General features: G+C 37.5%; 1 protein-coding gene across 5 annotated transcripts in view; it reads right to left on the minus strand.

The window, feature by feature from the left end:
- LOC150109624 (oxysterol-binding protein-related protein 6-like) overlaps nucleotides 1-13,674 on the minus strand; it is a 695,026-nt gene that overhangs the window by 87,612 nt on the left and 593,740 nt on the right. The gene's annotated exons all lie outside the window — the stretch shown is intronic.

A 13,674-nucleotide genomic window follows, 5' to 3' on the forward strand; every position in this document is an offset into this window, starting at 1 on the left:
TAAACTGATTCAATGTGTCTACATTCACAACACACTCAGACAATGTATTCCATTCACCAACCATTCTCTATGCAAAGAACCACTCTTCTCACTCCTCTGCTCACATCCTCTTTAAACAGTTTCCAGCAATGGCCTCCCCCCCCCCTCATTCTATGAAAAATCTCTTCCATATCAACCTGATAACAACCCCTGACTAACTTATATGTCTCAATCATACCCCACCCCCTCCTCTTTCTCCTGTTCACGAGGCTTTGCAACTTATATTCTCTCAATCTGTCCTTGTACTCCACATTCCAAAGTTAACTGACTACCTTTGTGAATCTTCTCTGGACCTATTCCAACATATCCTCATCACTGTGAACACCCGGTGACCAGATCTGTACACAATAATCCATACGAGGCCTGATCAAGGCCTTATACAATGGCATCATAATCTCTTTATTTTTGCATAACTTCTGCATCATTGCCATTATCCGATGTGAGGTCTTCAAATTTGGCTTTCAAATTTCAGGTCCTTGTCCACCACCACTCACAGGTCTCTTATTTCCTCTACCTCCTTTAAAGTTACCAAGTGTATACTTTGCATCCCATCATTGCTTACCAAATTTCTTTGTAACTCATGGAGTTTTGCAGTCCCATGAGGTTTTTCTCCATGGGGCTTGAGACTTGCAGGCAAGGGCATGGCTAACCAATGATCCAAGAGCTAAGTATGATTTACGAAGCTTTTGGTCATACTTTTCCCTTACTCTTCCACTTCTTGCTTTTACCCTCAGACTAACATTCTTCCTAATGAGAGTTCTTTACTTAAAAAGCTTTCTATCTGTCTCTTTTCTTTCTTATTAACCCCAGGAGGAGGTCCTCCATTCTCCTCAAAGTATTCAAGGACTAGGGGTATTTCCACCTCTTTCAATTAACCATGTGCTGGCATCAGTAGTGACCAAAATCTTGTCTTAATGAACACAGAACTGAAACATAGGAAACAAATCAAAAGAGACAAACCAATAAGATAGAATCTTGAGAAATTAAAGAGTGAAGAAGTAAAGAGAAGATACCAAGAGGCAACTGACAACAACATTCCAGAAAACATAAATAGAGTAATATTGAAAACCAATGGAATATGATTAAAGTCTATTACAAATGCATCAAATCAATTATTGAAAAATACAGAAAAGGAAAAACAAAAACACTGGATAACAGATGAAATACTTGGCCTTATGGATGAAAGAAGAAAATATAAAAATGCTGTTAAAGAAGATGTGGCCAAATATAAATATCTTAAAAATCAAATTACCAGAAAATGTAGACAAGCCAAAAAAGAATATCTGGAAGAACATAGATGAATTATTTATAAAAGAAAACATAGAGAGCCTATAAAGTAATTAACAAATTGACTTTCAAATTTAATAATTTGAAAACAATGCCATCAAAGACGAAAATGGAAAATTACTCATAGAATCTGAGGATATATTAATGGAATGGAAATCTCTTGAAAATGCTTGAAATCTCTATAATGGCAACGAATTACATGTCGATATTAACATAGAAAATCAAAATGAAAATAAACTAGTTTTATTTTCTTTTATCACCTAGAATTATATTCTAGATAATCTAGAAGATAATCAGAAATGAGTAAGGGAAAAAGTCCAGAAGTAGACAATATTCCTATAGAACTACTACAAAATCTAGGTGATGAGAACAAAAACCTTACTCTATCAATTAATAGCCCAAGTCTATGATAGAGGAGAAATACCAAAGGAGTTTATGAAATCAACTATAATACTAATACCAAAAAAGAATAATGCTAATAACTGCAGCCAATTTAGAACAATAGCTTTAACTCCACATGTCAGCAAAATTCTTCTAAAAATTATTCAAAAATAGATTGCCTACTGGATGAAGACCAATTTGGATTCAGAAAGAATAAAGGAACAAGAGATGCAATACTCTGTTTAAAAACAATAACAGAGAGAAGAATAGATCTTAGTAAAAATACTTACATTTGCTTCCTTGATTTAGAGAAAGTGTCTGATAAAGTAAACCAGCAAATACTCCTAAAATGCCTAATTAATATCGGTATAAACTTGACGAATGTATAGTTTCACCACTTGTGCTTAATTTATATATTGAAAATGCCATTCAGGAAACTAAAGATAAAATAAATAGTAGCATAAAGATAAATGGTGAGCAAATCATGTGTTTGAGATTTGCTGATGAAATAGCCTTTGTAGCAGAAAACAGAACATTAAAAACAATACTAAAATTATTAAATAATAACTTTGAAAAATATTTTTTCTTATTCATGATGATAAAACGGTTATTTTTGACCACAAGAACTATAGGAGAATGAATGACTATTATTTGGGTTTTTTTTGGTCAAATTTATTTTAAAACTAAGTTATACCAACTAGTTTCGTCAACTGTGGCTGTTGGCTTCATCAGAGTAAAAGATGTATAAAAAATAAGAACACTTAAACACTAAAAACTGTTTACACTAAAACCATAAAAAGAACTGAATACAACTGCATATTTATAAAAGCAGAAGAACGTGTACATCACATGCATAGCACGTGTATGATCTACTATTTGTTATGTAGGAACGTTCTGTAGTTGGCAACAAAATTTAATTCTGCCAAAGATCTAATGAAGGTCTTCTAGATCTCGGGCAAAATCAATCCTTGGTTTCTATTAAGGCTTTGTTCTGAACAGAGAACTGTTGTGGCTTCTTTTATAATTTGGGAGTGGAAGTCCTCTTCTAAGTAGGGCATTTGAGCTTTTATCCCATTCTATCATATGGTTAGTCTTAGCAAAATGAAAGGCTAATCCCGATTTGTGTTCTCTATTATTATTGATGTCTCCTATGTGTTCCTTCTTCCTGATTTCAAAACTTCTTGAAGTCTGGGCAATAAAGCAGTATCATTCTCTCTTCTTCAAGAGCTCCCCACAAAAACATCACTCCTCCAGAGAAAAGAGCTATGTTTAGGTTAAAGAAAGATAAAGAAATCATCATATTAAAAGCCAATGAAGGTAACTGTACGGTTATCTTAAACACTAGTGATTACAAAGATAAGATTTCTAACTTAGTATCTGATACATCTACTTACTGTGTTCTAGATTTGGACCCCACTTTAAAGAATCATAATGATACTAACGATTTATTACATAATATGGATAGCTGGCCAACAGATTTAAAACGAAGATTGAAGTCTATGCATCCACTGACGCCGAGACTATATGGTTCTCCAAAAGTTCACAAAAATGGTATACCGTTACGCCCCATTGTTGATGGTATTAATTCGCCTACCTATTTATTATCTAAACACCTTGCAAGTCTCCTCAAAGCACACACCCGCAATTCAGATACTTATATACGAAACTCACAACATTTCGTGGAGAAATTAAAAAACATCTCAATCCAGTAGAAGAAGTGATTGACATTTTAGGAAGCTTATTCCATCATTGTTTAACATCTAACTTTTCCTTTGGAATAAAACTATTTATCAGCAATTAACAGGCCTTGCAATGGGAAGCCCTCTTTCACCACCTTGTGTGGATCTCTTTATGGAGAAATTTGAAAGTAAAATTTTATCTCAACTAGACCCTAAACCCACAGTTTGGTAGAGATACATTGACGATATTTTTATCATTTTGAAAAATACGGAAAAGGATCTTTTCGATTTTCTAAGCAAGATTAACTCTTTGCATCAAAAAATTAAATTCACTCTAGAACTTGAGAAAGATAATCAATTACCATTTCTGGACATTTTAATCAAGAAACAAATAGATGGTCGTATCAGCCTTACACTTTACCCACCAACAGAGGTAGATACTTGCACTTCACTTCTTCACACCATATTTCTCAGAAACTTAGCATTGTACACATGCTAAAAAATAGAGCCTCTCTCATTACGACAGATGATAAAGACTTCCAAGATGAACTGTCCCTAATATCAAATAACCTTACAAAGAACGGTTATCCTAGAAAATTGATACACAAGATTCTTTTCTGTGACCCCCCACAAAGACAACCTGAAGATATACATTATAATTCTACCATAGTGATTCCGTTTGTGGGGACAATTTCCAATAAGATTGCCAGACTCCTCAAGCCGCATGGAATACGAGTGGCTTTTAAACCTGCACAGACCATTCGTCAATTTTTACAATCTCCGAAAGACAGTCATCCATTTTAAATATGCCAGAGTTTACAACATACCCTGCTCATGTGGCTTCAAGAAGATGAAATCAGGAACCGAACTTCAAGAAGTTTTGAAATCAGGAACCGAACCTAACCAAACCAAACCAAACCATAGCTCTTTTCTCTGGAGGAGTGATATTTTTGTGGGGAGCTCTTGAAGAAGAGAGAATGATACTGCTTTATTGCCCAGACTTCAAGAAGTTTTGAAATCAGGAAGAAGGAACACATAGGAGACGTCAATAATAATAGAGAACACAAATCGGGGTTAGCCTTTCATTTTGCTAGAACTAACCATATGATAGAATGAGATAAAAGCTCAATGCCCTACTTAGAAGAGGACTTCCGCACCCAAATTATAAAAGAAGCCACAACAGTTCTCCATTCAGAACAAAGCCTTAATAGAAAAAGAGGATTGATTTTGCCCGAGATCTGAAAGACCTTCATTAGATCTTTCAACATGCCAGAATTAAATTTTGCTGCCAACTACAGAACGTTCCTACATAACAAATAGTAGATCATACATGCGGTATGCGTTCTTCTGCTTTTATAAATATGCAATTGTAATCAGTTCATTTTATGGTTTTACTGTAAACAGTTTTTAGCGTTTAAGTGTTCTTATTTTTTATATATCTTTTACCCTGATGAAGCCAACAGCTACAGTTGGCAAAACAAGTTGGCATAACTTAGTTTTAAAATAAATTTGACCAAAAAAAAAAACCTAAATAGTAGTCATTCATTCTCCTATATTTCTTCTTATTCTTACCCTCCTGTTTTACCTTGCGATGTCGGGGATTTTTCTACATTTAACCACTACCGTATTGAGGATAAGGTGATTACCCTATGCCTCCCGGTGTGTTATATGCCTATGTGTGTGTGTTCTCGGGCCGGTTTGCCTGTTCTGGGAACGAAAAACCCAATTTTCTATGTGAAACCTCCCCCCCCCCACCTCTGTATGTGACCGATTAACACACCTTTAGTTGAAAGAGACTAGATAAAGGTTCCTCATGTCACTGACGGGAATCGAACCCAAGTCTTTCCAACCAAAGGCATTGCCTATACTGACTGAGCTATGGAGGCTCATCTTGAAAAGTATAAAATGAAAATCAACACAGATAAGACTAAAATTCTTGTTGCAGGCAAAATCCCTATCAATATAGAGCATATAGAATACAGACATCGATGGGAAACAAATAAAACAAGTAAAAAGCTTTAAATACTTAGGAAGCCTAATAACAGAAGATGGCAGAGAAAGAGAAGATATAAGGTCAAGAATAAACAATGTAAAAGCCTAATTCTTTAAGATGAAAAGCATTTTCACAGGAAACCTCAACCTACAATTGAAAAAAAAAAAAAAAAAAAAAGAATAAACACATTGATATAGAGTATCGCAATGTTTGGATGTGAAACCTGAATTCTAGGTGGAGAAGACGTAAGAAGATAGGAGGCTTTTGAAATTTGGTGCTGCACTGCATGAACAAAATAAAATGGACAGAAAAAAAATCAAACGAACAAGGTTTGAAGTCTGAAGGCAAAATAGAGGGGAAAAGTAGACGGGATAGACCAAGGAAAAGCTTCATTGACCAAGTCAAAGAAAGCAAGGGCCTGAGGAGTTACCAGGAGATTAAGAAGAAAGCCAATGATAAAGAGGAATGGAGAAAATTGCTGCTGAGCTACCAGTCCCAAGACTGATGCAATTGCAACTGGAAAAAAAAAAAGAAAAAACTCTTTGCAACATTGAACTAACAATTTCACTTACCTGCCCATTCATGCAATCTATTCAAGTTTTCCTGTAAGGCCATAACATCTGCTTGACTCTGCATTGCTCTCTCACCAATTCTCAAATGCACCATTTGACATTGTCAAATGGTGCGGAAACTCTATACATAAACTGAGTCATCTTGCACAAAATAGAATGCAATGGAGGAATCATATCAAGATGGCATTGGACCCATGGTTGTTGTTGATGATGATGATGATCTAGTTAAACCCATCCCAATATCATTAATATACAAATTGAACAACAATGGTTGTCCCAGAACTGATTCTGTGGTACACCACTAGTGATCTTCTTCTTACAGGATATCAAACCCCCATATACAATGATCTGATACCTATCTGACAGTCAGTCACTGATCCAACTCATATGACTGTAATCCAATCCCATCTGTTTCAATTTATTTAATAGTTTGTCATGTGGGAGTCTATCAAAAGCTTTTGTAAAATCCAAGTATACCATTCGGTATGAATCTCTCCTGTCCAAGGTATTTGTCAGCTTGTTATAGTATATAAGTAAGTTAGTAAAACATGATCTCCACTTAACAAACCCAATGCTCATAACCACAAAGAATACTGAAACAGATGGGATTGGATTACAGTCATCTGAGTTGAATTCAACCCAGTTCTGTATCATATTTTTCAGCAATCTCTAGTCACCACAAATCCAGATATACGGACTAGCCTATAATTTGAAGTCACAGCCTCATCACTAGCTTTATGCAGTGGAACAATTTTACCTGCTTTCTACTCCCTTGGAACCTGTGCTGTTGTAAGAGTCTTATTAAACAAGCATGTCAGTGCTGCTGCCAATTCTCTGGAATATTCCCTTAAGATCTATGGTGATATGTCATCAACTCCTATCGCTTATTGACATCAAGGTTATTTATTTCCTCAAATACCTCCTGCTCGCTCACAATTAAGCCATTCCCTTCTATGTCCTCTACACTTAATTTCCTCATGATTCCACCCTGATCAGGATGAAACACCCTTATAAATTGATCACTGAATACCTCAACAATGTCTTCTGCAGCAGTTATCATTCTACCATTTTCATCCATTAACATTATCTTCTGTTGATCATTCATCCTTCTACATATCACATATCTAAAAAAACTCTCTAGAGCAGGGGTCTACAACCTTTCAGAGAGTGAGGGCTGTATCAAAAACGATAATGAAGCTGTGTTTGGCACAACATTTTGCGCCAAACTGCCTCATAATCATTGTCACTGTTTTTTCTTTCATGTGTAACATAAGTGGACTTATTTCCTTCTGCTATCATCAGCAGAACTCTCCCCTCCCTTCTTTCCCTTTCTATCCTCACTGAAATACTGTATCCTTCCATTTTTATTCAAGTTACGATATCATCTTCATTCAGCCATGTTTCACTTATTCGATTGATTTTTGTGGCAAATAAACTTAATCACTGAAACCATTTCATTCCCTTTATTTCTGATACTTCTAGCATTTGTAAACAAACACAGAAGTTCATTTTTAGGTCTATAACCAGTCCTCTTCAAACCCTTATGGGTTCTCTCTTCTTCTCTCACACTAGCATCGTTGCCACTGCTAAGCTACTGGTTGGTTGTGATTTCCCCACCACACCTGCCATTGCCCAATCACCTTTATTATTATTATTATTATTATTATTAAGGGCAACTCAAGGGAGTCATTAGACTCATCGAGGGAGGCCCCAAATCATATTCATCACAACTATTTGACATTCATACAGTATCTATCATACCTCGCCTTAAACTCATTCACTGTCACAGCATCCACCACAGAATCTAGGAGCGCATTCCACTCATTCACCACTCTAAAAGTAAAGAACCCAGCTCTAACACCTTTACTAACCACACTTTTGCCCAGTTTCCATGGATGTCCCCTAGTCCTCCCACAACCAGCCCTGTTCTCAAAAATATCTTCTGAATTAATTTTATAGAAACCCTTCAGTAATTTGAATGTCTCAATCATATCTCCCCTCCTCTGCCTATCAACCAATTTTTGCAACTCACAAATCCTCAACCTGTTCTCATATGGTTCATTCCACAGACCTGCTATCATCTTGGTCACTTGCCTCTGGATCCTCTCCACCTCCTCCCCATCAAGAAGAAACCTAGATGACCAAATCTGGGCACAGTAGTCGAGATGGGGTCTTATCAAGGCTCGATACAGAGCAATAACCAACGTATTCTTCAGCAACCAAGTGATTTGATGAGCTGATTTGGCCACTTCTGCAATGTGCCCATTAAACTACAACTCCTTATCCACCAACACTCCTAAATTTCGTGCCTCATCAATTTCCTAGAGTACAGTTCCACCAGTGTAATAAACTGCTGCTAATCTTTTCACCCCAAGATGTATAACCTTACATTTTGTCACATTAAATTGACATCCATTCACCTTAGCACAGACCTCCAATCTATCCAAATCATCTTGCAAAATTTTGACATCATCTGCATTCACTATTGCCCTACCCAACTTTGCATCATCCGCAAACAAATGAACTGTTCCTCTCAGATTCTTTCCTATATCATTAATGAACAAATTAAACAGCAGTGGTACAAGAACAGATCCTTGTGGCACACCACTGGTCACAGGCCGTCTTGTAGACTCTACTCCTGAATAAACCACTCTCTGATATCTCTCCGTCAACCACCCTCCTATCCATCTTACCAACCCTATATCCATCCCCATATGCTGCAATTTACTGATTAGAATTCCATGTGGAATCCTGTCAAAGGCCTTAGAAAGGTCCAGTAGAATCACTGTAAACCCATTACCCTTATCCAGTTCAGCCGTCACTGTGTTATAATATGTGAGCAAGTTACTGAGGCATGACCTACCCTTCACAAAACCATGCTGTCCCTGATACAGTATCCCATTTTCTTCTATCCAATCTTGTATTTTCTTGTTGACTATTTTCTCCAAGACCTTGATAATGATTCCTGTTATGCTGATTGGCCGGTAATTTTCAACAGCAGCTTTGGAACCACCTTTATGCAGCGGAACTATTTTCCCCTCTTTCCACCCCCTTGGGACTGACCCAGACCCGAGGCTCAAATTAAACAAAATGGTCAGGGGCACTGACAATTCTTTAGCCGCTTCACGTACGACACGAGCTGGTATACCATCCAATCTCACAGATGTATTGTCCTTGAGGTTCTGTAATTGACTAGTTACCTCTACTTCATTCATCACAATTCCAGTGTAAGCTGTTGGTTCTTCCATTCCTGCAATATCATCACCTGGATGATATACTCTTGCAAAGTGCTCGCTCAGTAATTCCACTATATCAACTGATTTGGTTACCTCCCTACCCTCAGCATTTTTTAAGATCATTCTACCATGAACATTTTTCCTTTTACTTGCAACATATTGAAAAAACTGTTTGGGATTCTCTTTAGCCTGCATGGCCAATTTTCTTTCGTAATCCGCTTTTGCTTTTCTTACCACCCTTGTTACCATCCTGGCCTGAGCTTTATACTGTTCCTGCACCTGCTGATCACCTTTCTCCTTAAATTCCCTCCACAATTGTTTCTTTTTTTGCAGCTCAAGCTTAATAGTGTTATTCATCCATTTAATCCCTACTTGATTTATTATTCGGACTCTTGGTATACAGTCAACCATTGCCTCCTGCAAACACATCTTAACCACCTCCCATGCACTATCACCATCCAGCCCTTGCAGTTTTACATGCCATGGCACTGAGCCAAGCACACACACCTAAGCTTGTCATACTTACTAGCCCGGTAATTCCACATGCACCCTGTCTCAATTGTAAATTCCACTCCTTTAGCCACTTCCCAAGTCATGACCTTATGGTCACTCTCACCAATTGGTGGCAACATGGTCATGTTTGTTACAGCCACATTCTCAGTTGCAATTACTAGGTCAAGCACTCTGTGCCCCCCTGGTATTTTCCACTACATGCTGCCGCAGATAGTTGTCCCTTAATAACCGCATAAAATCCAATTCCTTCCTCCCATGTGCCCTCTCCTCTTTCCAGTCAATGTTATCATAAATGAAATCACCCATAATAATTACCCTCCTTCCACTCATTTCTTCTATTTGCCTATGCATACTATCCCCACCATCTATTCCATCACCTGGTCTATAGCAGCACCCAATTGTATATTTTGTTCTGCTAGATTCTATCTCACACCAAACAACCTCAAATGTGCTCTTTTCTCTATCTTGCAGTTCAACTTCTATACTCCTTGGCTGCAACTCATCAGCTATCATCAATAACACTCCTCCCGCCTTTTTATTTACCCTGTCACTCCTGAACACGCTATACCCGTCGCATTCAATCCCACTAGCTTTATTATCTTCTGTCAGCCATGTTTCACTAATACCAACAACCTGTGGCCTGGAAGTGCCAACCAAGGTCAAAAACTCTTCCTTCTTGTTCCTAATACTCCTGGCATTAGTGTACACGAATTGCAGAAGCCCATTTGTCCCATCCTTACTTTGATGCCTTATACTAACTATTCCATTCTGATTTGTTGTCCTTCGTACTCGCTCGGGCATAATATACTCATTCATACACTCAACTGCCTCCCTAAAGTCTGCATATCTATCCCCCCCTTAATAAATCTAGTTTCCCTGAGTCTGTACATCCACTTCCACATCATTCATCAACACTTTTTCAAGCCTCCGTACACCAACTCCATTCAAATGTAACCCATCCATCTTATATAAGTCCTTTCGCCCATCGAACTCATTCCACACATCTACAAATTCCACACCACTCTCCATGCATAACCCACGTGTAAAGTCATTGGCAATTATGGCCTTCCTTCTAAACACTTCACTGTCATACCGTGGTAAAATACTCACCATCCTAACTCTCTCACTCTTCTCTTTTGCTACCTCAAGTAATTCCCTCACATCCTCTATCATTTCCATTTTGTCTTCTTTCAAATCATTTGTTCCTACCACAATTATCATCTCTTTCAACCTCTGTTTTTGCACTCAAATAGATTCGCTGACGTCCTTTATGTTTGCACCCGGCTGGTATGACTGCGTCAAACTCTCAACTATGACACCTCTTAATAGGGAATCCCCATACAGCACTCGCTCCTTCATTTTATTGATGTTTACGAACATTCTATTATTTTCTGTCACAGACTTTCGCCGGTTATTAGTCGGTACGTTCAGCACACATTTTTCCATAGGCTCCAGTTGCCTTTTCGCTCTGTGTATCGCTCCTTTCAAACATGCAATTTCACTACTTGCATTTATCTCACCATTTTCATTATCAATCAAATCATCCATTCGTTCTGTATTTCTACCTTCATTTACACTTTCAACGATGCTCTCACACCTATCTGGCACTACCACGCAATTTTCTATCACACCGCCATTTTCTACATTCTGACTATCATTAACAATATCACTCTCATCACCCGAAATACGCTTGAGATCCTCATTCTCCTTACACTTTCTGCGCATATTAAGTCCACTATCACCCTCTAACCAGACTCCCACTGCTCTTCGCAAAGCATACATCTCACAGACAGCACATTGTATAAATTGGTTTACATCAAAACTCTTAAACAAACATGGCGACCTGGCCGCCATTTTTTTCTTTATCGGTGCCATATGCACGCTATCTTATCTTAAAAATAATACTTAAAATAACAGAAAACACACAAAAATTGCACAGACACACCAAGAAACAAAAAGCAAACAATACTACTTAAAATTCTAGTAAAATTGCCAATGTTAACACAAAATACTACTAATCTTTTCAGGAGCTCTCGACAAGCTGACGATCAAATCAGTGCGACACCAAGCGGCCAAACCACTTACCACTTATCACCACTTACCACATATATCTGCTCAGTTTCAACTTCCCACCCACATTCACTGCTACTTTCAACATCCACCGTCCCTGTCCACCGAGGCGCTCTCTATTTTTCTGTTCTCTCTCTCTTCTTCTCTCACACTAGCATCGTTTCCACTGCTAAGTACTTCTGTCTCTTCAATACCACTCTTGTGATCTTTCACTTCATATCTTACTTTTGATCTCTGGTATGGAGCACAAACTCTACTTACATCTAGCAACACTTTCTCCAGTACACTCAGTCCAAAGCCATTTAAATGCAACTCATTACACCTGTATAATTTCATTCTTCTCTCAAACACATGCCATACATCCACAAACTGTACTCCCTTCTCCTCACACAGCTCTACTAGAATACCATTCATGATTCCAGCTCTCTGTCTCAACTCATCATTGTCATACCTCAGGAAACACACTGAAACCTCTCTCACTACACTGTTTTCTTTCACCTCTTCTCAATAACCTCCTGATATTCACCCTTACATACTCCTTATGTCCACTTAAATCATTTGTACCCACGACCACCACTAGTTCTCTTGCTCATTTCCTCGTCATGTCCAATGCCTGAATTATCCTATTCATTCCCCCCCCCCCTCCTCCTTGGATAGCAGACATAATAGAGTCTCTCATTATCTAATCCTCTAACTATGGAATCTCCATACACTGCTATCCTGGAGTCACTCATCACCCCTTTCATCCTTTTTTCTTTCATTCTATTCTTTTACACACTTTCATTAATTTCCACTAAACATCTCATATCACTCCACATATTCCTCATTTCATTTTTCATTTTCAAAGCTGTTTCATCAAATCTTGCATGCTGAAAATTTCCCTATCTATCACTCCCGTAGCCTCGCAACCTCTTGTTCTGCCACACTGTACTTTTGTTTCCTCATTCACACTTTCTTTCGCTCCCTTATCACTAACTTTCACTTCTACATTCTTGCATTCTTTCACTCCCTCAGTTTCACTAGCTTTAATTTATTTAAGTTTTTTTTTTTTTCCCCATTTACGCCACCTTTTATCTTTTCGGTCTGTTTTGCATTCATTGCTTCATGATCTAATAATATATCATATTCCTATAAATTCATACCCTCCCTCATCTCCCGTCCATTCTCTCCACAAACACATCCATTACACTCTGTTATGCATGCATATTACACTCACAACATCGAATCAGTTTTGTAATTATTCATATTCACATTTAACTACAGCCTTAATCAACAGATTCAACTGACTGTACAATATAAATTCTTTTGATTACTCTTCAAGAAACATCAAATTCACTCTCAGAATCAATTTCAAATAAATTCTGAAAGTAAATGAAGATTCTGAATTCATTATAACACTTTATACGAACAACTGTTTTGTTCTGGTGTAAATCTGAAAATAGTCGAATGATGCAAATATAGCGGTGCCTTGGTTAATGATGGTAATCCGTTCCAGGATTACCGTCATTAACCAAAACTGTCGTTATCCAAGGCGCAATTCCCCATAAGATTTAATTGAAAATCGATTAATTTGTTCCGGCTCCTCCCCACAACCATAGTACATATTAATAATGCAGATAAAACTCATTTAAAATGTCATAAAAATATGGTAAATATCTTATTTAAAATAAAGAGCCAATAGGCTTCATTTCGGCGATGTAAACATTATTTAAATAAGGGGATATTAAATCCCACATTGTTTTAAAACCGAATAAGAAACTCAAAGATCGAAATCAAAGAGTTTCATGCCGAATATAGTATAGTAAGTATAAAAGTATCGGCGACTACTAGCGTCAGCTAAAGCACGTAGTCCAAGTACGTAGTACAAACTAGGGCAACCTGTAGCAAAGGTGGAGAAAGTTCTG

This window comes from Typopeltis vanoorti, chromosome 2 (assembly GCF_054136105.1).
Source record: "Typopeltis vanoorti isolate ZY-2024b chromosome 2, IOZ_Tvanoo_1.0, whole genome shotgun sequence".
NCBI classification, from domain to species: domain Eukaryota; kingdom Metazoa; phylum Arthropoda; class Arachnida; order Uropygi; family Thelyphonidae; genus Typopeltis; species Typopeltis vanoorti.